Source organism: Nansenia antarctica (assembly GCF_963989245.1).
Source record: "Nansenia antarctica genome assembly, chromosome: 5".
NCBI classification, from domain to species: domain Eukaryota; kingdom Metazoa; phylum Chordata; class Actinopteri; order Argentiniformes; family Microstomatidae; genus Nansenia; species Nansenia antarctica.
The window spans coordinates 43,451,356-43,476,326 of NC_137690.1; the positions used below are offsets into that span (position 1 = coordinate 43,451,356).

The following is a 24,971-nucleotide window of genomic DNA, read 5'->3' on the forward strand; positions in this document are numbered from 1 at the left end:
CCTGTGACCCACTGAAAGAAGCTCTGGACTGACAGATGCTTCTCTTTACCAGTTGTTCCAGGCACATCTGGCACTATCCACTCTTCTTGTTTGGTCCCCTCTCCCTCTTCTTGGGGGCTGCTAGAGTCTCTTCCTGGGTGTCTGCTTTGGCCGTCGCCTCTTCTTCTTAGAGACAAATACAAATAATGAATTTCCATCATCAGAATACAGAATACCAGAATACACAATCTAAAAAGTGAGAAAGCTATAAAAATACCACCTGAATGAAACAGGTAGAAAATAAGTGTATCAAGTAAGGTAAGCATGACAGACAATGGTTTTTGTGAATAAAAAACATTGATGTGCAGTGTGTTACCTCGGTCTTCCAGCTTTTGCAGGAAATCCTGCAGAAAGTTGATCAATTTCATCTCTCTGACGCGCTTGCTAGACCCTTCCGGACTGAATGCAGGAGACAGAGCATGCACAAGGAAGTCTGCATCGGCCTAAAATATGGAAACAGATCAAACACAGAAACAGTAATGGTAAATAATATTCTCCACATTACACTGTCACAGGTGTAGTAAGGTTCTCACATTGCAGATATGCATGTGGTTCATTGTATGTTTTGGCCTATAGCTTAGTAAAATAATAATGGATAAGCTATAAAAGCAAAAAGTGTGTGGACCCTTAAGATTGAAGAAATATTGATTCACAACATTACTGACTTTCTCGAAGTGGCCGGGGACGAAGAGCTTCTCGCACATCTGGCGGTGGTGTGTCAAGACATCATGTAGTCCGTACAGGCTCAATCCCTCACGCAGCTGGTTCAGTATCGGGATCAGCCTCACCACTCCATGCAAAACGATGGCACTAATAAATAGTAAGAAAAAATATCTATTAATTCAGAGTGAAATTGTTTATGCTAAAGCATTTTTAACCAATATTTGAATACTGTCTTAACATACTCTATGATGGTCTTTTTCCGGGCTACATTTATCAGGCCATTGTAGCAGAAATATTTTTTTATGCATACCTGCTTAAGTGCTCAGCGGTGTCCTCACTAATAGCAGCGGGTCCCTATCCCTCATTTGTGACACTGTAAACATTTTTACAAAAACAACCTTTTTAAAATTTCGATCAACAGATAACCTGAATCCACCAGCTGTCCAAATCTCAGATAGCCTTTGGTGCTACACTGTTGAAAGGTTCAAATTATTAAAATCATCTACACAAAGCACTGCATTTTAAGAAACGAATGAAATGGTATACAGCCAGATTGGTTACCAGGACATGTGATCCAGGTCGGAGCATCTCTGGTCTTTGTCAAGCTGGCAAAGATTGTTCCCCACACTAATGTGAAAACAAAGGGAATACATTTATACTTTGCCTTTACATACAGTTATAATTTACGGTCTTACTTCACATCAGACCTGTGAGATAAATATGATTTTATGTTTATGTAAAAATCAGACAATCACCTTTCACCGCAGAGGCTGGCATGTAGTTCTATGTCTGACATAGGAAATGTTCTCCGACATAATGGGCATTGGACCTCAGGTTCCTATATGCAGGCACATGGAAAATAAGAACAGTGTACCTGCAGTGTGGAAGATTATCTGAGTCGTTAAGAGAAGCAAATCAAAAGAAAGCGGTGGATTCTAAACAAAAATGTCCCCACCCGCTCTCTTTTGCAACAAAGACTGACAACTTATGTTTCTGAACGTTTTTTGAGCTGCTGCCCACCATGCCACCCTCGTTTTTTTAACTCACGTGCTGTACCTGCTGAGAGCATTGTTGCTCTATTGACCATCGTGTGTCAGTACAAGGTCTTGGGCCTGGGTTAGGAGAGGTTCTTCCCTCTTCATTCGATTTGTCGTGTGTATGTACGTGGTGATGGGTTAGATGGGCCCTCATTTGACCGTTGTGTGTATGTACGTGGTGATGGGTTAGATGGGCCCTCATTCGATCGTCGTGTGCATGTACGTGGTGATGGGTAAGGCGGTCCCTCTTCATTGGAACGCCGCGTGTATGTATGGGTTGAGTCAGGAGATCTCGCCTCTGCCAGGAAATCCATATCTGCAGATTGTGCCTCTTCCACAAACACTACATCTCCCCCCTGAGTGCAGAAGTAACATGTTATGCCATTGTACTGATATGACGCGGTTGGGGTGGAGTTTAACTCATTGGCTGCCATTGACGTCTTAAGACGTCAATTTAGTTTTTCGTATTTTGCCATCAAAATTCCTTTCTCAATGTTGTTTTTTGCTGTTAGATAGGAGGAAACTAATGTTCAGATGTTTGAGGTGTCACTAAAGCAGAAAATATTAGCTGCAGAGTCACTGTTCTACTTGAAATGCTTTATTTCACAAAAAGCTCTACTAAACTTTTTTCCCCCTGATGATAGAAGAGAGTCTCATCGTTCTTTTGGCGGGTTCGGTGTTTACATACTCAAAGCACACAATATTCTGTGGGTCTTGAAAAATCAGTGAACACGCTCTGAAACGGCTGGCAGTGGGTGTGTCCGTTTATCAGAAATGGCTGGCAGCCAATGAGTTGATCACAACAGATAAGGCTAAGGGATAGTTCAGATTTTTTGATGTGGGGTTGAATTAGGTACTTGCCAACAGCGTACTTAGTACATGCAGTAGAATGCAGCTGGTGTGGGCCCCATTTGGAGAAATGGAAGGCCGACCACGTGCGAACAGGGTCAAGAACAAAAACAAACCTATTGTAAAAATGTCCCCAAAGGTTTTTACACCGATGGGTTCCCAGATTGCCGTATATTTCTCCTAACTGCGACCACACCAGCTACATTGCACTGCATATATAGGACACTGATTGTCAGCAAATACCTCATACAACCAAACATAAAATAATCTGAACCATCCCTTCAAGTTAGAACTGGAAGCTGGATTTGTACAGCTTTGATCTCACATGCATAAGTGACATGGGGAAATAGTTGTACCTCAGTTTCGGAGTGTGATGTGTTGTCAGCGTGCAGAGCCAGTTGTCAATGTGCAGAGCCAGCATCTGCAGTGGCATCATTCTCTTGCATTGTTTGCACGTTGCTTTTGGCATGGAAGCAAATTCCTGTGCATCTGCTGGTAGTGGGGTTAGATCTAGCACATCTTGGAGGGGCACTATATACAGCATGTGTCTTCCTCCAGATGAGGCTCGTTTGATGAGAGAACCAGTGTATCCCTCTGCCTCCAATGAGATTGCAGACAGTTTCCTCCTTCCATTTCCGCCTTTGAAAGCAAGTAACAATTACAATGCATAACCCTAAAGCATAGTGCATTTACTTTTTAATAAATTTGTATGAATAATTTAATGCTGGAAAATTAATAGTGATAAGTTGAACCTGCTGCTTTGTAAAGAAGCCATCTGTCTTCAAGTTCATTCATCTTCGAGTATGTTGTCCTTAGTACATTTGATAACTAATCATTAAAAGAAAAAAGAAACTCAATAGCTTGTGTAACTCCCTCCAAGCACGATGACACAAGTGGCTTTCTTCTACTGATGTAATTGGTTTTATTCATTTCCAACAGCACCGTGAAAACTATAAGAACAAACATTCACGGTTAGCTTGGCTAGTATAACAACATAACATCGCATGTACAACACAGTTCAATACAAATTAAATACACACAGAACGTAAATACCTCGTTGGCTGCATGCTATAAAGGGAATGTTGTCTTTGAATCTGTGGTCTTGGTGAAGCTAGCTGTTCCTGCCGTAGCAAGTCCAGAACAACGGCCGCTCCGTCTCAAAATGCCACCGCCATTACCGAAACGGCAAAGGAAAAGGACAACTGACACGTGATTTCCCAAACCACGCGAGAGCAGACCAAACGAGACCACACCACACAAATCACCATAAACAAACAACAACATTCAAACACCAACAAGCAGACAACATGCTAACCAATATAGATGCCTTGTCAACTGTCCACACGAAATGGGTGGCTGCAGCTACACTCCCACCAAATCACATACACCTTATGTGGGATTTCTATAATCTGCTAAAACTTCTGAAAACTTAAAGAAAAATTCTGTAGGCGGTCTAATAAAGATGTATCTTCCTTTGCCTTAGTGTTACACACAAGAGCATGGCGAAGCTCAGGATCATCTTCTTTGACTTCTCCCACCTTGCTTTCTCTGTCGAGTAGACCTCTTTGCGTGTGTCTCTCTCTCTCTCTCTGTGTGTCTCTCTGTGTCTTTCTCTCTCTCTCTCTGTGTCTCTGTGTGTCTCTCTCTCTCTTTCTTTCTGTGTGTGTCTCTCTCTGTGTCTCTCTGTGTGTCTCTGTGTGTGTGTGTCTGTGTGTGTGTGTGTGTCTCTCTCTTTGAACGGTAATGGCATCTCGTAGTGACCATTGTCTTTTTGTCTGATGTTTTCGCTCAGGTTTGTCAGGAATTTGAGGTCTTCTTGTGAGACGGGATTGTCTTCTCTGGTTCTTTCTGAAAAGTCTGATTCAAGGACCTTTGTGATGTCTGAGGGAGTCACTTCTTTCACTTTGATTCGGCTTACATAATGTACTTCAGTTCGGAGATTGATAGAAGACTCCACATCTGGTGTCACTTGTTTCACTACTATGTGATGACTGTTTCCGATGGCATCTCCGTAGTCTACACAGGGATTCCCACATCCAACAATACTCCATCCAAGGTCTGTACGCTGTGCGTAGGGCTGATCTTCTTTTCCAGACACAACTTCCCTTGGAAGAAGAGCTTGCGAGCAGTTGTACCCAATGAGCAGACCTACTTCACAGTCTTGTAGAGGTGCAATCTCTTCTTGAAGGTGTTCTAGATGGGACCACGTTTTAGCTATTTCGTCTGTTGGTATGTGAGTTCTGTTGGCTGGAATAAACTCACGCGTGTAGGCCGGTGGTAAGGAGATCTTCGTATCAGAGTAAAAGCCTCGGACCTGTAGGTTGTTTACTCTTTGAGAGTTTACCATTGTGGTTGAGGTCATCGTAGAGAGCTTGAGCTTGACTTGCTCTTTGTTGGCTTCTAGAACTTCAGCTACATCACTTAGAATAAAGGTTGAGTCACTTTGGGAATCCAATAGCGCATATACAAGGACTTCTTGTGCTGGTTGGGTCGCAGATGAGAGCCAGACAGGGATTGTTGCAGAGGTATGTGTGCCAGCCTCGCCCAGTATCGCTCTATGTGAAGTAGCAGTTGTGGTTGTTTCATTGTGTTGTGATGAGTGAGGTCTTTCTTGACTTGGACTTGGCTCTTGTGGTTGTCTTTGATCATCTTTGGCTCTATCCTCGTGCAGGCAAGTAGGGTGCCGCTTGTGGCACATGTCACACACACTCCTACTGTCGCAGCTCTTTGAGAGGTGGCCATACTTGAGACAACCAAAGCATAGCCTGTTCAATTGAACAAATGTGGTTCTCTCTGGAACTTCCTTCTCCATGAACTTTCTGCATTTGTGCAAAGTATGTCCAGTCTTATTGCAGAACATGCATGTCATAACTGCTGTTTCATTGGAACTTGTGGTCAGTGCCTTTGCTTCAGCGTTTTGATTTCTTTGGACTCTTGGTTGTTCAGCTTCGCCTTGTTTGAGTGATTGTAGAGATGTGATAGGGTTACAGGCGATTTTTGCCTCTCTAGTGAGAAATGCGACAAACTGGCTGAAGGAGGGGAATTGGTTGCTCTGTTCTTCTATGTCAGTAACCTTCCGGTTCCAGCTAGCCGTCAACCAATCCGGTAACTTTGACAGAATTTTCCTGTTTTCATTGCAGTCGTTCAAGATTTCCAGTGCCTTGATGTGGTTCATAGCTGCCTCACAACTGCGGAGAAAATCAGCGAACCTTCTGAGCTCGTAGCTATCCTTAGGTCCCATCTTGGGCCACGCGTGGAGCTTGTCTCTGTATGCTAGTGCGATCGTAAATGGGTTTCCATATCTTTCCTCCAAGAGTTCCCATGCAGACACATAGGCAGATTCAGTGCCAAGTAAGAAATAGCCATCAATTGCTGTCTTTGCTTCACCATTTACATACCTACGGAGGTAGTATATCTTTTCCTTATCCCTGATGTTCTTCTGGCCGATCAGCGTTTCAAATGAGAGTTTCCAGTCATTGTATCTCAATGGATCCCCACTGAATACTGATGGTTCAGGAATTGGGATTCTGTTGGCACTCACTGCGTCTGCTAGCACCTTGACGAGCTCTGCTGTACTTTCATTTGAGGAGGTGGTCACAGCTTGTAGTGCGGGAGACATATACCGAGACGGAGGACTTGTGGGAGCAGGCACTTGCTTGTCTGTTACCATCTCACAATCTAGTACGATGTCTCTCCACTTCTCTTCTGTGTCCTCCACTTGATCATAAACTTGTATTCTTGCTTGTGCTGCATTCAGATCTTTTATTGTCTCCAAACGCTGTACCCTTCTCCGTTTTTCTTCCAGAGTCCTTTGCAGCACTGCATGTTCCTCTACCAGTTCAGCTCTGATTTTAGTTTCCTCTTCCTCTCTCTGGAAACGACGCCTTACTGCTGCTGCCTCTTGATCAGCTTCCTCTTCCTCTCTCTGGAAACGACGCCTTACTGCTGCTGCCTCTTGATCAGCTATCTTCTTCTTAGCTTCTGTTTCTAGCCGCTGTATTTCCTGTTGTTCTCTTTCTTGTTCTTGTAACACCTTCAGAACAGCTTTGCCTGCAGCAGCATCAGCAGCAGCTTCTTGTCGTTTTTCAGTAGACCCGCTCGAGTGTACTGAGGTCCCCTTGGAAATATAAGTGAAAGAACCTACACTACAGTCGAATAAAGAACCTGCTTCAGGCCAATCTTCCTCTTCTCCGTCAGATACCTTTCCACACAGTCGGCTTGAGGCTCTGCATACAATGAACTTGGATATATGGACGCACAGATCGACTCTCTGACGTGTTTCTTGGTCTGGAGTTGAGATTTGCCGTAGTCCGTCATAAACACGCTGGACATCTGCAGAAAGACTTCTGACATCACCAATTATGTCGTTAAGCAGATCATCAGATACAGGCTCCGTTGCTTGTGACAATGCCTGTTTAGAAGATTTAACGTGTGATCTCCATTTACCATAGATGTAATTGAACCTTTGTTGAAGCGCTTTAATTTTTTCATCTTGCATTCCTTTACCCTTCTCTGTTAGAGTAATGGATCTTTGGCCTCTTCTTGGCTGCTCAGCAGCATCACCGTTTTGACTAATTTCAGGCTGCTCTTGGGAATCTTCTCTATCCCTAGCACTGTCTCTTGCCTGATTGGTAAGCTCTCCTGGCTCCGCCATCTTGTAAACTTAATGTATATAATTAATAAACTTGTAGGCCTACTTAGACTATCACTACTTGCAATGTGATCAGTTATCAAGTTTAGCACTTTCTAGAATGTATCACTTATGTAAATATATGTTGGTTTAAGTCCATCAAATATCATCAAAAGATTCAAATAAAGTATTTCAGAAGAGTTAAATTCAAAAACACAACACATGCAAAAAAGGGCATTAAACTCAACTTTGAATGCTACCTTGAAAATACTCAATATAGGCTGCAGTTCAATTTAGAAACACTTCTAGGTTCAAGTTCAACATAAAATGGCGAATATGGACCCCTATAGGCTGATTGTTGTAAATACCTTTTCTCAAATCATACTTTAGTAACACACTAAAAGGTCTCTTGGTAGCACATTTACTAACGTCCTCTTCTTAGATCACTCTTCACTTGTTAGTGTTCAAGTTCTTAATAAATGTGTGGTCTTCTTGCTTCTTATTGTGTGTAAAATGCGAGCTGAGCTTATCTGTCTTTTTCGCCGTCATTCAGTCCCATACACGTTGATGAAACAGACGTCGGCCGTCGGCATCATCTTCGATCCCACTCGGTTGGTGAAACAGTCCGAGTTTTCACTGTAACTCCCTCCAAGCACGATGACACAAGTGGCTTTCTTCTACTGATGTAATTGGTTTTATTCATTTCCAACAGCACCGTGAAAACTATAAGAACAAACATTCACGGTTAGCTTGGCTAGTATAACAACATAACATCGCATGTACAACACAGTTCAATACAAATTAAATACACACAGAACGTAAATACCTCGTTGGCTGCATGCTATAAAGGGAATGTTGTCTTTGAATCTGTGGTCTTGGTGAAGCTAGCTGTTCCTGCCGTAGCAAGTCCAGAACAACGGCCGCTCCGTCTCAAAATGCCACCGCCATTACCGAAACGGCAAAGGAAAAGGACAACTGACACGTGATTTCCCAAACCACGCGAGAGCAGACCAAACGAGACCACACCACACAAATCACCATAAACAAACAACAACATTCAAACACCAACAAGCAGACAACATGCTAACCAATATAGATGCCTTGTCAACTGTCCACACGAAATGGGTGGCTGCAGCTACAGCTTGCATTAGCTTGGTAGCTCTATTGCTAAACACAGTATGTGTGCATAAGTTCGTCAGACATCCCACCTCTGTATGCGTCAAGTCTGATGTGATAGACACTGTCCTCTTTCCCAGCCCTGCTTGCACAAGCTCCAGCTCAGTAGATATGGATGGGGTTTGTGACCGTGGTAAAGTTGTTTTTATATTCGACATTCAACAGACATTCACATTCGGCATTTTAGGGACTGTGGTAAAAGTAGAGAAAAACCCAATGGAGATATGGCTGTCCTGATCAATAACTCTGCCAATATTGGGCCAATGCACCTCAAACCAATTGTAGATTGTTCTGGGAGTGCCCCTCCAAAAATGGCAACGTTTGTATTTTGCAATCAATTGTAGATCCAACCTTTGGATTTCGCAATCAATTGATTAGGAATTTATTAAAATTCAAGAACTCAAAAACCCTATGGAGATTTGGCTTTCCTGATCAATAACTCTGCCAATATTGGGTCAAAACACCTCAAACCAATTGTAGATTGTTCTGGGAGTGCCCCTCCAAAAATGGCAACCTTTGTTTTTCCCAATCAATTGATTAGGAATTTATTAAAATTCAAGAACTCAAAAACCCTATGGAGATTTGGCTTTCCTAATCAATAACTCTACCAATATTAGGCGAAAACACCTCAAACCAATTGCAGATTGTTCTGGGAATGGCCCTCCAAAAATGGCAACCTTTAATTTTCCCAATCAATTGATTAGGCATTTATTAAAATTCCTTTATGTGGTCTCCATCCACAGCATACCGGCAGAGGTCACCAAGGAGGATTCCACTCCACAATGGGAAGATTCCCAAGTAGTCACTGAACAGCACATCTAGTAGCTCAGGACAGTAGTAGTGGTTTGGAAGTGCTTGATGGTTACTCTCCATCCGGATTTCACCAGAGACCTCCTCAAACACTCCCTTGAACTCCTTTGTAGAAGGTGACTGCAGGGTGAAGTGTACTCCCGACCGCTATCGGGCGATGGAGTACTGGGTTAAGTGTTAAGAGCATGGCGGAGGGTGTAGGACACGTTCCTGTTTTCTTTGGAATGAATCAATGCCACTACCACCCCACTGTCTTCCTTCCCCCAGAGAGAGTTGATCTGAAACACATTAGTTGAAATTGTTAAATATGATTTCAGACCCACTTAGACAACATCATACTACATATCAATATGTGTCATACGGTATGTACACTTTGACAAATTTGTATATATATATATGTATTTTGATATCAGATTGATGTGAACAGTAATCGCTCATGTTTGTGTTCATATATGTATGTGTTACAAGTTATGTCTATAGCATTCGCTCATGTTAGTGCTGTTACCTATTGTTAGTGCTGTTACCTATATGTGTTATAGTATGCTAACAGTATTGTCTCATGTCTGTTGTGTATGATATGTTTGTTTATATCTTATTATGTGTGTCTTGTTATGGTAATTGTATTCACTCATACGTTGTATTCTCACCCACAGGGTGTTGACATCTTTGTCTAAATAAATATCACAAACAGACATTGAGGAGTCTTCTTCATGTCAACACCATGAAGGTGGAATGCCCCTTCCCCGGCTGCGACTTCGAGACCAGAGACGTGTCCGAAGCACTCGCCATCGTCTTGCTGACAAACCATGGACATTCCCATCGAGGTGCGGCGGTTCAGACCCCAGCTCCACCTTGCAAAGATGGTTTCAGCATCTGTTGGAAGCTCATTCTGTTGGAGGAGAGGCTTTGTTTGTGTATCACCATGTAGTGTGCCAGTTTTGGCTATGAGTCCTTGCAAGACAGTGATGGGGGTAGTGGTGGTCTAGTGGATAGTGAGTTGGACTTGTGATCGGAAGGTTGTGAGTTCAAATCCCGCCTGAAGCCACACCACTACTAGTGTGCCCTTAGGTAAGGCACTTAGCCCTCAGTTACTCCAGGGGGAATGTCCCTGTAATTCGTAATAGTAAGTCGCTTTGGATAAAAGCGTCTGCTAAATGGCAAAATTATGATACTCTTCTTTATCACCTCTGATGAGTACTTTGCCGTGAACACAACACACATGTGACGAAAGACTGTGAGAGCAGCCAGCATGCATGTGCTATTCAACAGCTGTGCAACGCAGTAAGTTGCAAACTCTCTCAGAGCCTTGTCTGTGGTCTTCCTGCTGAACGCCCCACTCACAGCCTTGATGATATGAGCAGAGCAGAGGTGGACAACAGTCATCTTCCTCATTTGTCTCCCGGTAAATCTCCCCTCAATAGGAAGGTGTGCCTTCTCGATGTAAATGATGACATTCTCCTTATTGAAGGCCAGAAGGGCACTCTGGATTAAGGCCCAACTGTAATCAAGCTCCACCTGGTGGACTCGGATGACTGTCACTTTGGAGATCCTCAAGAGGGTCTGCATCAACCAGAATGACAGATTTGGGACGGCGTTGTAATTTGTGATCATTTCTGTCACAGGCAGAGGCGGTCTGTCTCTTCCTCCTCCAGGCAGGGTAAGGCAGTAGTAAAATACCCTTTTGTTTTGGTCGGGAATTTTGCTCACTATCCCTCCAGTAGCATCTAAGAACAGGGTCACAGGTTTTCTGCTCTGTAAGTGCTGGATGGCAATTCCCAAGCCACACTCTGTGTACAGATGGACAGCAAAGGGATCTACCTGCAGGTGCTGGATATATCCAGGACAGAAGGTGAAGGTGTCTGACTCTCGTTGGATCCTTTGAGTAAGGATTAATTCCAAGATTATGTCATTGTGTAGACGTGTGCTGCGATGGAATTCTGAGCCGATCTCTTTAAGCACATTTTTTGAAATGATTTTTGTCATGTTTCCAGCCACCAACTCATCCACTGGTGTCTTACTGAGTTTACGGTAGTATGTGTTGCTGACACCTTTGTGAAGGGCTCTGGCTATCTTTCCCCTCTTTAGATATGTGGCAGGCCGTGACCTTACTTCCACTTTCTCATGTTTTACACATCCATGATGTCTGATTTGAACCTTTTCACTCCTTTTTGATGTTTTTTTTCTATGGTAAAGCTGTAGCGCGCTTCACAGGCCTTGAAAGTACAAGCCGCCTTCACTTTGAGGTAGGGACACTTCTTCTTTCGGCCCTGCTTCACCTTAACATGTTGGTGCAGCTAGGATTTGTCTTCCGGAAGTTCTTGTAGAATAATATGTCAGTCCAAGGTTTTCGGAGCTGGTTGGTGCCATACAGCGGCTTAATGTCTTTCCATTTGTTTTTTTCTATGTGAATGTGGAATGTCTTGAGTCCTGGTCTTGTTTGCCTGTATTTGGTATTGTCAGCAATGTCCTCCTCTGTTATAGAGAGCTCTGCCGTATTGTCGTTATCGGCATGCTCTTCCTCCACATTTGTGTCCTCCAGATCCTCCTCCTGTGTCATATCCATCTCCTCCTCCTCCTCCTCCTGTGTCATATCCACCTTCTCCTCCTCCTCCTCCTGTGTCATATCCACCTTCTCCTCCTCCTCCTCCTCCTGTGTCATATCCACCTTCTCCTCCTCCTCCTCCTCCTCCTGTGTCATATCCACCTTCTCCTCCTCCTCCACCTCCTCCTCCTCCTCCTGTGTCATATCCACCTTCTCCTCCTCCTCCTCCTCCTCCTCCTGTGTCATATCCACCTTCCTCACATTTACATGTATTTTGGGTGTACGTGCTACACATAATTTGGCAACTGATGATCTCACCCCTCTCCGATTTTGGTGCCATACCTGACGAAGCCATGTTCTGATGGATGATTTATCTGTCCCAAATATACTCTTGCATAAGGTGGACCACACTGCTGAGTTCCATTTCGGATTCACTTAAAATACATTTTGAGAGTGAAACTCTTTGATCAGTGTCTCCTCTCCTCCAGCTTTCCTCCAAAGATTTTCTTTGCTTTTGGTACGACCCATCAAAAAAAAAAAAATATCCGAGCTGCTGTTGACGGTTAACAAACGATAATTTCCTGCTTGAGATCAAAATATATACATATCCACCTTCTCCTCCTCCTCCACCTCCTCCTCCTCCCCCTGTGTCATATCCTCCTCCTCCTCCTCCTCCTCCTGTGTCATATCCACCTTCTCCTCCTCCTCCTCCTCCTCCTCCTCCTGTGTCATATCCACCTTCTCCTCCTCCTCCTCCTGTGTCATATACACCTTCTCCTCCTCCTCCTGTGTTTTGATTGATGGATGGTGATGTTACTATGTTATTAATATTCTATTTTAATGTTTTCTGTGTAACAATGTAACAATAAAACATCTTGAATCTTTGAATCCTTGATTGATCGATAGATATACTTATCTGAATGAATGAATGAATGAATGAATGAATGGTCTTTATTGTCATTGCTACAGTACAGGTACCAAACAACGAAATTTAGGAGGGGTGGCTCCCCTGGTGTTAGGAAAGAAAAAAACTTTTAAAAACGTTTTAAAAAAAACTTTTAAAAAAAATTAAAAAACACAAGAAGGGAAGGAGCTGGTTTACATAAATAAAGGCTATGTACACTATCCACTATACTATACTGTACAGATAGACGACTAGGGTTGTCATATATTGCACATAGTGTTATTGCACATTTATTTAAAGTGTCGCAGTTTGCAGGCTTGAAATGTACATATTTGTGCCTCAGCACTACACCTGATTTTTTCAGTCCAGCAGCTGCCATCAATCCGTCCAGACTGTCCAGGGCCCAGAACCTAAATCTTTGCTGTGTTCAGGGCCTGGACGGCCCTGGGGTAGAAGCTGTTCTTCAGTCTGTTTGTCCTTGCGGCCATGGTCCTGAACCGCCTTTTCGAGGGCAGCCGGGTAAAGTGTTCGTACCCAGGGTGGGTTGGGTCCCTGGAGATCTTGGAGGCCTTCCTGAGACAGCGTGTGTTGTACAGCTCTTCCAGAGAGGGGAGGGGGGCGCCGGTGATCTTCTGGGCTGTTCTCACGACTCTCTGTAGCGCATTTCTCTCCGCGGTTGTGCAGCTGGAGAACCAGTTGCAGATGCCGTAGGTGAGGATGCTCTCCACTGCGCCGCGGTAGAAGGTCACCAGTATCTCCTGCTTGCTGTGTTCCTTCCTGAGGATTCTCAGGATGTATAGCCGCTGTTGTGCCTTCTTGATGGTGGCTTTTGTGTTGTCCTTCCAGGTCAGGTCATCCTGCATGTGCACCCCCAGGAATCGGAGGGTTGAGACTCTCTCCACGCTCTCTCCGTCGATGAGCAGGGGCTGGATCTCTGACTTTTTCCTCCTGAAGTCTACGATGATTTCCTGGGTCTTTGACTTGTTCAGCAGCAGGTTGTTAACCTTGCACAGCTTGCTCAGTTGCTCTACCTCATCCCTGTACGCCGCCTCGTCCCCCCCCGAGATGCATCCCACCACGGTGGTGTCGTCTGCAAACTTTACGATGGAGTTGCTGGGGTGGACGGGGGTGAAGTTGTAGGTGTAGAGGTTGTAGAGGATGGGGCTTAGGACGCAGCCCTGGGGGGACCCAGTGCTGAGTCTGAGGGCTGTGGAGGTGTGGGGGCCCACCCGCACCCTCTGGGGGCGGTCGGTCAGGAAGTCCTTGATCCATGCACATATAGAGTGTGATAGACCCAGGTCTAGTAGTTTGGTCACTAGCCTGTCTGGAAGGATGGTGTTGAAGGCGGAGCTGAAGTCCACAAAGAGCAGTCTCGCGTAGCTGTTTCCCCTCTCCAGATGGGATAGAGTGGCGTGGAGAGTCGTCGCGATGGCGTCCTCTGTGGACCTGTGGGCTCTGTAGGCGAACTGGTATGGATCCAGGTTGGGCGGGAGGCGTGTGAGTATGTGGGCCCGGACTAGTTTCTCGAAGCACTTCATGATGATTGGTGTGAGTGCCACCGGGCGGTAGTCGTTTAGGCAGCTCACCGTGCTTTTCTTCGGGACTGGGATGATAGTTGAGGTTTTCAGGCAGGGTGGGATGGTGGCCTGGGACAGGGACTGGTTGAAGATGTTGGTGAAAACCCCGGCCAGCTGGTCGGCGCAGTCCCTCAGCACCCGTCCCAGGACGCCATCCGGCCCCGAGGCTTTCCTGGGGTCCACCGCCTTCAGCACGCGTCTCACTTCATGCTCTGTGAGGGTGAGGCTGCTGAGAGCTGGAGAGAGTGGTGTTTGTGTTGTGGTTACCTCCGTTCGCCCCTCGTCGAACCGGGCGTAGAAGGAGTTCAGCTTTTCCGCCAGCAGGGGGTCGTCCTCTGCGGCTGTGAGCCTGTTGGCTCTGAAGTTTGTCATGTGCTGAACCCCCTGCCACATCCGCCTGGAGTCGTTGCTAAGGAAGCATTCCTCAATCTTTTCTCTGTGGTCTGCCTTGGCCTCTTTGATGCCGCGCTTTAGGTTAGCCCTGGTGGTGCTGTACAGCGGTGTGCCCTTCCCTGCGAAGAAGGCGTTGTCCCTCTCGTTGATCAGTTTTTGGACCTTCCCAGTCATCCATGGCTTCGTGTTGGGGTAGACCCGGACCCGTTTGTCCACGGTGACTGAGTTGGTGCAGTTCACTATGTGGTTCAGAACCGACGACGTGAACTGTTCCAGGTCCTCATGCTCATATTCAAAATCACTGAGATATTTATGAAGTTCATCTAACCACTTTAACATTACCTTAGAGCCTACTGGCAAATGACCATTACCCAGGCGACACTGTACCCAGTGTTAATGGTGCTTTTCCTTGGCCCCCTATGCCATTTCATAGTGATTATTGATTGCTGAAGAGAATAGATAGATAGATAGATATATTGATTGATTGATTGATTGATTGATCCCACACAAAAGAAGCCATGTTCTGATAGATGATTTATCTGTCCCAAATATCCTCTTTGACAAGGTGGACCATTATTTCTCATTTCCATTTTGGATTCACTTTCAATAAGTCTAGAGTGTGAAACTCTTTAATGACATCTCCGGCTCTTGGTCCTCCTTTGTTTTGGTATGGCTCATGCACTTGTTTTGAACTTTGAACTATTCTAAAGAAATCTAAAATCTAATATTTGAAGTTAGGGTATGATGATTAATGTTTAATTATGTTTTTTATGTTTGTATCCCCAATGTTTGTCTGTGACCATCAAGGACCGCAATGGAAATAAGTTTTAACTTTATTGTGTCATCCTTGACAATTTAAAATCAAGAATATGTATTCTTCTGATGCATTGTTCTTTGTATATTTTTATAAATTTGTCGATAAAATTCATTCATTCATGTCTATGTTGTTGTTCGGTTCTAATAGGGTTAAATGCTATATTCTGATTCAGCCTGGTTGTAAAGCAGGTCTTGCTAACCCATCGCTAGTTCAAACAGACCGTAGTAGACTTCAAACAACAAAGAGGCCCGGATTCATCATGATTCTTATTTTCTTGCAAGGAGAGTGAATCCCGAGGTCTCCCGGAGAGACCCCGGATTCAAACTGAATCTTTCCCCCTCCGAGCCAGTCATTTTATTCTCAAACACAGAAAGACACACATGTACAGGGGGAGCCAGCCTCGTGAGGAAGCACAGCTTTAGCAAAATCAGATTTACGACAGGGCCCCCAGGAATGAAGGCCCAGCTGATAAGACAATACAATGATGAGCTTGTGAGTCTATGCTGCAGCATACAGCACGGGGTTGGAGCTGGGGAATTCAGAACAGGACAAAATGTACAGTCACTTGGTTCCTTCAGACCTCCCCTCTTCCCAGGGCGCAGTCTCAGGCTGGAACCCTTTCCGATGGAGGTTTACTGCCCTCCAACCCCTTCTTGGGTCAGAGTCAGTCTACCTCCACCCCTTCCGCTTCCCAGACGTCTCCTTTTCAGAGCTCTGATCACGGAAAGCACTGCTCGCTTACTAACGCATTCGGTTTCAGCTTACAGTGGCCTGACTGTACATTGAGCTGAGCGCAGCCACCATTTCCCTATGGCTTAAGGCTTTGCGACCCAACCGGCCGGTGACCCAGTCGATAGCGATCCCCAGTCAGTGTCTAAACACCAACCCTGTAGCGGTGATTGGCCGCCCAGTTGGGAACCGACGGTCTGATCCCTAGCCCACTTCGCTATGGGTCTAGAAACTTTGACCGTTTACACCAGCCTTGCCTGTTCACGGGTGTGACTTCCCCTCACATCCCGCTAGGTGTGGGCTGTCGCCCACGTACCACGCACTGCCCACACACCTAGATGCGACAGCTGCGCCGACTAGACGGTACCACGGTAGTATGTTCATTCATACTTCATCAGACACGGGGGCCTTCAGTCCTCTCCCCAGCACTATATGTTGTCTTTAACGTGCCCTCGGAACTTTGCAATTCCACCGCCGCCTGTTGAGGACTAGGTTCGGGGTGCCCAATCCCCTCCCTAGTCCTCTTCAACAAACATATTCACAACATTAAAACATTATGAAAACATCATTCAACCCTAACAGTTGTATTGTTGCAACATTGTTCCCGGAAAGCATTCCTATATCGTGTGCGTGCATGGTAATAAACACATTTCTGATCTTCAGGTCTGATCTGAATTAATTGATTGACTGTGCTTGGTTGATTCAGAGGAACGATATTATGGAGCTACATCCATTCATCCGGCACGCAAAGGATTTTAATCCGGCCCTTTGATTAATTTTATTAGAACATGAAATATTATAATAACTTCCCACAAAGAAAAATGTTATGTCAAGAATGCACTTCCATTCTATCTCATCCAATGGGAGGATTGGTGAGAAGGTGAGAGATGATTGTAATATTTAATAAATAATAATAATAATAATAATAATAATATTAAACATTTCTCCATCTGCCACTGTAATGTAATCTGTTTTGAATGTATCTTTAATTGGGCACTTTTGATCATCAGTATTGGTGATGGTGAGAAGTGAGATAATTAGATCAATATTAATGTAGCCTATATAAATGGATAAATGTATTATACTGCCCTATTGTGTATGCTACATAAATACATTGTTAACACTTTAACACTAAATACATACAGAGTATTAAGGGTATACATTTAAAATAGATGAGTAGTAGCCCTGAGCCTAATGGACGAAGGACTGCCGGGCGTTGTAAACTTACATGACCGACGCGGAGCTTAACCTCCGCGAATGTCATTTCAACAGCGCATCGCCCGGCGCCGAGAAATAGGCCTAGCCTACATAATGGAAAGTAGCCTAATGGAAGTAGCCTATGGAAAGTAGCCAAATCAGTAGCCAAATCTTGCACTTTATATTCCTGTAGACCTACTTATTTACAATTTATTCCGTTTGTCTAATCAAATATATATTTTGATCTCAATCAGGAAATTATAGTTTGATAACCGTCAACAGCAGCTCGGATATATATATTTTTTTGATGGGTCGTACCGAAAGCAAAGAAAATCTTTGGAGGAAAGCTGGAGGAGAGGAGACACTGATCAAAGAGTTTCACTCTCAAAATGTATTTAAAGTGAATCCGAAATGGAACTCAGCAGTGTGGTCCACCTTATGCAAGAGTATATTTGGGACAGATAAATCATCCATCAGAACATGGCTTCGTCAGGTATGACACCAAAATCGGAGAGGGGTGAGATCATCAGTTGCCAAATTATGTGTAGCACGTACACCCAAAATACATGTAAATGTGAGGAAGGTGGATATGACACAGGAGGAGGAGGAGGAGGAGAAGGTGGATATGACACAGGAGGAGGAGGAGGTGGAGGAGGAGGAGAAGGTGGTTATGACACAGGAGGAGGAGGAGGAGGAGGAGGAGGAGGAGGAGGAGGAGAAGGTGGATATGACACAGGAGGAGGAGGAGGATGAGGAGGAGGTGGATATGACACAGGAGGAGGAGGAGGAGGAGGAGGAGGAGAAGGTGGATATGACACAGGAGGAGGAGGAGGTGGATATGACACAGGAGGAGGAGGAGGAGGAGGAGGAGGAGAAGGTGGATATGACACAGGAGGAGGAGGAGGATGAGGAGGAGGAGAAGGTGGATATGACACAGGAGGAGGAGGAGGAGGAGGAGGAGAAGGTGGATATGACACAGGAGGAGGAGGAGGAGGAGGAGAAGGTGGATATGACACAGGAGGATGAGGAGGATGAGGAGGAGGAGGAGGAGAAGGTGGATATGACACAGGAGGAGGAGGAGGAGGAGGAGATGGATATGACACAGGAGGAGGATCTGGAGGACACAAATGTGGAGGAAGAGCATGCCGATAATGACAATACGGCAGAGCTCTCTATAACAGAGGAGGACATTGCTGACAATACCAAATACAGGCAAACAAGACCAGGACTCAAGACATTCCACATTCACATAGAAAAAAACAAATGGAAAGACATTAAGCCGCTGTATGGCACCAACCAGCTCCGAAAACCTTGGACTGACATATTCTAAGAACTTCCGGAAGACAAATCCTAGCTGCACCCTGACATTCCAGTATCAACATGTTAAGGTGAAGCAGGGCCGAAAGAAGAAGTGTTCCTACCTCAAAGTGAAGGCGGCTTGTACTTTCAAGGCCTGTGAAGCGCGCTACAGCTTTACCATAGAAAAAAAACATCCAAAAGGAGTGAAATGGTTCAAATCAGTGTAACACGTCATGGATGTGTAAAACATGAGAAAGTGGAAGTAAGGTCACGGCCTGCCACATATCTAAAGAGGGGAAAGATAGCCAGAGCCCTTCACAAAGGTGTCAGCAACACATACTACCGTAAACTCAGTAAGACACCAGTGGATGAGTTGGTGGCTGGAAACATGACAAGAATCATTTCAAAAAATGTGCTTAAAGAGATCGGCTCAGAATTCCATCGCAGCACACGTCTACACAATGACATAATCTTGGAATTAATCCTTACTCAAAGGATCCAACGAGAGTCAGACACCTTCACCTTCTGTCCTGGATATATCCAGCACCTGCAGGTAGATCCCTTTGCTGTCCATCTGTACACAGAGTGTGGCTTGGGAATTGCCATCCAGCACTTACAGAGCAGAAAACCTGTGACCCTGTTCTTAGATGCTACTGGAGGGATAGTGAGCAAAATTCCCGACCAAAACAAAAGGGAATTTTACTACTGCCTTACCCTGCCTGGAGGAGGAAGAGACAGACCACCTCTGCCTGTGACAGAAATGATCACAAATGACCACGCCGTCCCAAATCTGTCATTCTGGTTGATGCAGACCCTCTTGAGGATCTCCAAAGTGACAGTCATCCGAGTCCACCAGGTGGAGCTTGATTACAGTTGGGCCTTAATCCAGAGTGCCCTTCTGGCCTTCAATAAGGAGAATGTCATCATTTACCTCGAGAAGGCACACCTTCTTATTGAGGGAAGATTTACCGGGAGACAAATGAGGAAGATGACTGTTGTCCACCTCTGCTCTGCTCATATCATCAAGGCTGTGAGTGGGGCGTTCAGCAGGAAGACCACAGACAAGGCTCTGAGAGAGTTTGCAACTTACTGCGTTGCACAGCTGTTGAATAGCACATGCATGCTGGCTGCTCTCACAGTCTTTCGTCACATGTGTGTTGTGTTCACGGCAAAGTACTCATCAGAGGTGATAAAGAAGAGTATCACTGTCTTGCAAGGGCTCATAGCCAAAACTGGCACACTACATGGTGATACACAAACAAAGCCTCTCCTCCAACAGAATGAGCTTCCAACAGATGCTGAAACCATCTTTGCAAGGTCACCTTTTACAAAGGAGTTCAAGGGAGTGTTTGAGGAGGTCTCTGGTGAAATCCGGATGGAGAGTAACCATCAAGCACTTCCAAACCACTACTACTGTCCTGAGCTACTAGATGTGCTGTTCAGTGACTACTTGGGAATCTTCCCATTGTGGAGTGGAATCCTCCTTGGTGACCTCTGCCGGTATGCTGTGGATGGAGACCACATAAAGGATGGCACAGAGGAAACAAGGCAGACAAACACTTATGTAGAGCAGTGGTTCGGAATTGTGAAGAACTCCATCCTGAAAAAAGAGAGAGCTCTCCGCCCTGCAGCCTTTATAAATAGGCAGTATGCCTCCCTACAAGGCAGATATAGGGAGCACATCATAAAAAATGGCATGCCTATGGAAATGCTAACGAGGCCAATCAGACCAATAAAGCCGAAAACGTGCCATCCTGAGGTCCCAGAGAACCCAGAAGAACAGTGGGACAAAAAATGTCAGACCACCACACAGTCCCGCCAAAGAAGCAAATATTTTGACCCACCATCGGACATGCCATCGCCAAAGCACAAAACTACTCCTCTGAAGGTATCATGAACTACTACTACAGTACTATTTTGTGCCAAATATATTCTACATTATTGTTGTTGTAATTAACAATAATATGTCTTCTTTATATGCATTGCAGGTTAAAAAGCCCCCCCAAAAAAACAAGATCAACCAAGATCAACCAGCCAAAACCATGGTACCTTGCATACATTATTTATTTAATTTACATTACATTACATCCATCTGTCATGTTGTCAGCCACCAACTCCAAGTTTAGAGTAGACATCCATCAAGCATTACAATGATTTGAACCATTTCACTCCTTTTGGCTTTTTTTTTGCTATGGTAAAGATGTAGCACGCTTCACATTACATCACATTACTGTCATTTAGCAGATGCTTTTGCCCAAAGCAACTTACAATGAGTCCATTTAACGTTGGTAGTCAAGAGGACTGTTAGTGATCAGGAATAATAAGTACACAAGTTCCAAGTGCAAAAGCAAGGTATTGAATGGGCAGTACAAGAATAAATAATTCCAAATACAATAACAATCTAATGTTTTGATAGAAGGCTACCAAAAGCTCCGAAGCCCACTGGTGGTGCTCTGAGGCCCACCAGGAGACCACGGCCCACTCGGTGAGAATAACTGCTCTACAAATTTGTCAAAGTGTACATACAGTATGACACATATTGATATGTAGTATGATGTTGTCTAAGAGGGTCTGAAATCATATTTAACAATTTCAACTAATGTGTTTCAGATCAACTCTCTCTGGGGGAAGGAAGACAGTGGGCATTGATTAATTCCAAAGAAAACAGGAACGTGTCCTACACCCTCCGCCATGCTGAGTTCCTGACACTGAGGCCACACCAGTGGCTGGCAGGGGAGGTAACCAAGACTACACTGTTTCCATAATTGTAAACATCATACAGGATAGATAAAGTTAAAATATTTAAAACGAAATACTGAGCATTGAATTATTAAACATTTGTCATTTTCAGGTAATGGAAACATACCTCCAGATACTTATAAATCAGAGTGGCAAGGGGCAAAAAAATGTTTTGCTCAACCACTATACTGGAGGTATGATTCTCCATGGGACGAGGGAGGCAATGGCACGTCAATCCCTACGAAAGTAATGACCGTGTAGACCTGTAGACCTTATCCAGCAACATCTTGTGTTGGTCTATACCTTCAGTAGTGGGTCAGAACTATGTTGGACTATACCTTCAGTAGAGGGTCAGAACTGTGTTGGACTATACCTTCAGTAGAGGGTCAGAACTGTGTTGGACTATACCTTCAGTAGAGCTATGTTCACACTGCAAGGCTTACTGCTCAATTCTGATTTACTGCCCAGATCTGATTTGTTTGTTTGGCTGTTCCTATTGCCCTTTGAAATGTGACCTATATCAGATTCCAGTGTGAACTGGTCACAGTCCAAAGTACTGACCTGTGTGCAAATGAATAAACATGTCCTAATCTATCCTACTATACTGTCTGTCAAGGTACTGTATGAAATGATTAGTTGTTCTAAATATCTCATACTAGTTAGTGCATTGTATAGGTTACACGTTTTTACATTTTTTGATTCTATAGGTGCTGAAACCATTTTTGTAAACATGCTAGAGTTAAAATCATTAGATGCTTTAATCTTGCAGCCCTCTAGGAGTGACACAGTCACAGTCATAGAGGAATACTTGACTTTATTCATTGGCTGACAGTGGCACTTCAGCCCGTCCATACACACACACACACACACACACACACACACACACACACACACACATACACACACACACACACACACACACACACACACACACACAGGGATGGCACGCCATTAATTAGATCCAGTCTTGTTTCTATTTGACAGCTTTTTTCTTCCTTTTTGAATTTGTTTCAGGTTTCATTCAGTGACTATGAGGCCATCATAGGCTTCATCAACATAAATAATGTGCACTGGACGTTAATGGTGAGATCATCTTTCTCAATCACTCCACCACACAAAATTGTGCTGCTATGTTAAACTAAGTGTATGATGAAACAGAGGTATGGTTTGTTACAGTTCTGTCAAGCTGCATCAGGCAGTGTGTTTTTAATCGACCCATCTGGAGGACAAGAGCTGGCGCATTCTGAGGATGTGGCCACAAGATTAAGGTAAATATGTACATCATTTACAAATATTTATGCATCAATAAGTCTACATGTAGGGCACAGTCATGTATGTATGGCACAACAATGAATCTGTTAGATAACAGAATTTGTTTTCCATACAGGGAATACTTCAGAATGCGGCTCAATAAACACGGGAAGAAAGACTGGCTGGGGTTGAAGTTGAAGGGGGAAACTATCAACCACACCAAACAACAGCTGTGGCGTGTTTGTTATGGAGGTGAACATAACATGATGTTTGCATATTCTGTACTCTTTGATATATTTAACTTTCAATTTTAGGATACTGTAGTTTAACAAGTTTAAATTATGTTCATATTTAGTTTGCAAGACAGATCATTGCAAAATGTCCAATCATCCCAACACACATGGTCTTAGACCCCTCCAAGAAGGGTATGACGTGGAAAAGAAAGGTGTTTGCTGAGGCCATTCTGGATGCATCAGGTGTGCACAATTAATTAACAGGGGCATATAAAATATTAATGCTATTACCCAGAGTATGACATTTTACAGCATACTTTCTTACAGACTTCAGAATCGAGAACTGTTGCTCCATGTGTGCATCTCAATCTGTTCCTGGAGGAGCCACATTCTGTACTGTTTATTACTTATTTATGTATCTCTGTTTGGCAGATAATGCAGTCACACTAAACTTGCAGTATTTTGGTGTAATTTAGCAGATGTTTATAGAATGTGCCAATATTGTGAGATAGTATTGTGTTTCTGTGCTCGTGGGCACAATGTTGTTAGCATTAGGCAATTACCATCAAGTGGCAAGGCCCTTTTGGTCTCTGCTCCAATGGTCTAACCGTTGGGCTACACACCGTCCAGTATTCAATTTTCATGAGCATGTGATTTGGTCAAACTTAAATTACTATAAATGTAACAAAATACCATAAGTTAACTGTTAATTCATTCTCATTACTGTATTAACTAATACCTTAGTTGACATGGACATTAGTAAAAACAAAAGGGCGACATTGGATAATCTCCTGTTTTGTGCTATATGTCTGGAGATCTACACTTTAGCTTTTCCTATTCCACTCACTAACTCTACATGACGATAACATGCATCATGAGGGTGTAAGACATTATGTAACCGTTTCTAGGTTCAGTTCTAACCTAGTAGTTGAATCTGAAGTAGTTTGAATCTAGTATCATGTGCTACTCTCAGTGATAGTTTTGTTTTCAATTCTACAGATTGCCTGCTCTGTGTGCATGAGGTGGTTCCACTCAGAGTGTCTGAGTATGACTCAGGAGGAATTCAATGAGGCCAAGCGAGCTCCAGTCTGGAAGTGCCGTCTTTGCTGTGACAGTAAAAAGGGTAAACTCAGGTACATAGGAATGTATCACCTTAAAGCCCATTGACACAAGGAAAAACACCTGAACACACAACAATGACTGAATTGTAACACATTTCCATCCCAAATAAGACTATCACCACCCATTCTATGGACTGGTGGCATTGTTTTCTGAACACCACAGCCTAATGTGTCAGAATATATGGAGAAGTAAAGAGAGAATGTCTTTGAATTATATGTCAGTAAATATTATGTAGAAAGAAAGAGAGAATGGGTTTGAATTAAATGCGAGGAAATGTCCCAGTCCAAAAGCGTTACGCCAGGGTTCAGGCTATGTGGCCTGTCTACGCATTGACCCTTCTCTCCCTCTCTCTCGCTCTTCCTCCATTCCACAGGGCCCATTGAGCAGCTCAGTGACTACACCAGAATGCGCAGTGCCCTGTTCTAACTAACGACTTCGACGCCTCACCCCTCCCCACCAGTGTTGTTCTGTGCGTCATATCAGCTGTTTGTTCTCCTCCTCTCCATCACTCCTCCATCACTCCTCCCTCTCTCCTCTCTGTTCCAGCTGGTTAGGAGAGATAGTTTTATAATAGTTTATTTTTTGTGCCAATATTTTTTTTAAATCAACATTTTGTGTCCATTTTGCTGAGTCTGAGAAAATCTGCTCCTCGACTGAAATAAGTACACCTACTGATAGCCTAAGCCTTGTATTGTTGTGCTACAGTGATTACAGCAGATTCTGCTGTCACCTCCCCGATAGTAATCTGCAATTGGTTTGAGCTGCTTTGGCCCAATATTGGCAGTTATTGATCAGGACAGCCATATCTCCATAGGGTTTTTGAGTTCTTGAATTTTAATAAATTCCTAATCAATTGATTGCGAAATCCAAAGGTTGCCATTTTTGGATGGGCACTCCCAGAACAATTTACAATTGGTTTGAGGTGTTTTGACCCAATATTGGCAGAGTTATTGATCAGGACAGC

General features: G+C 44.0%; 1 long non-coding RNA gene across 1 annotated transcript; it reads left to right on the top strand.

The window, feature by feature from the left end:
* Window positions 1-22,827: 22,827 nt before the first annotated feature.
* Window positions 22,828-24,786, top strand: LOC308157321. Its single transcript, XR_013937444.1, has 3 exons — window positions 22,828-22,904; window positions 23,885-24,018; window positions 24,381-24,786. It is a non-coding gene; the product is annotated as an uncharacterized lncRNA (long non-coding RNA).
* Window positions 24,787-24,971: the final 185 nt, after the last annotated feature.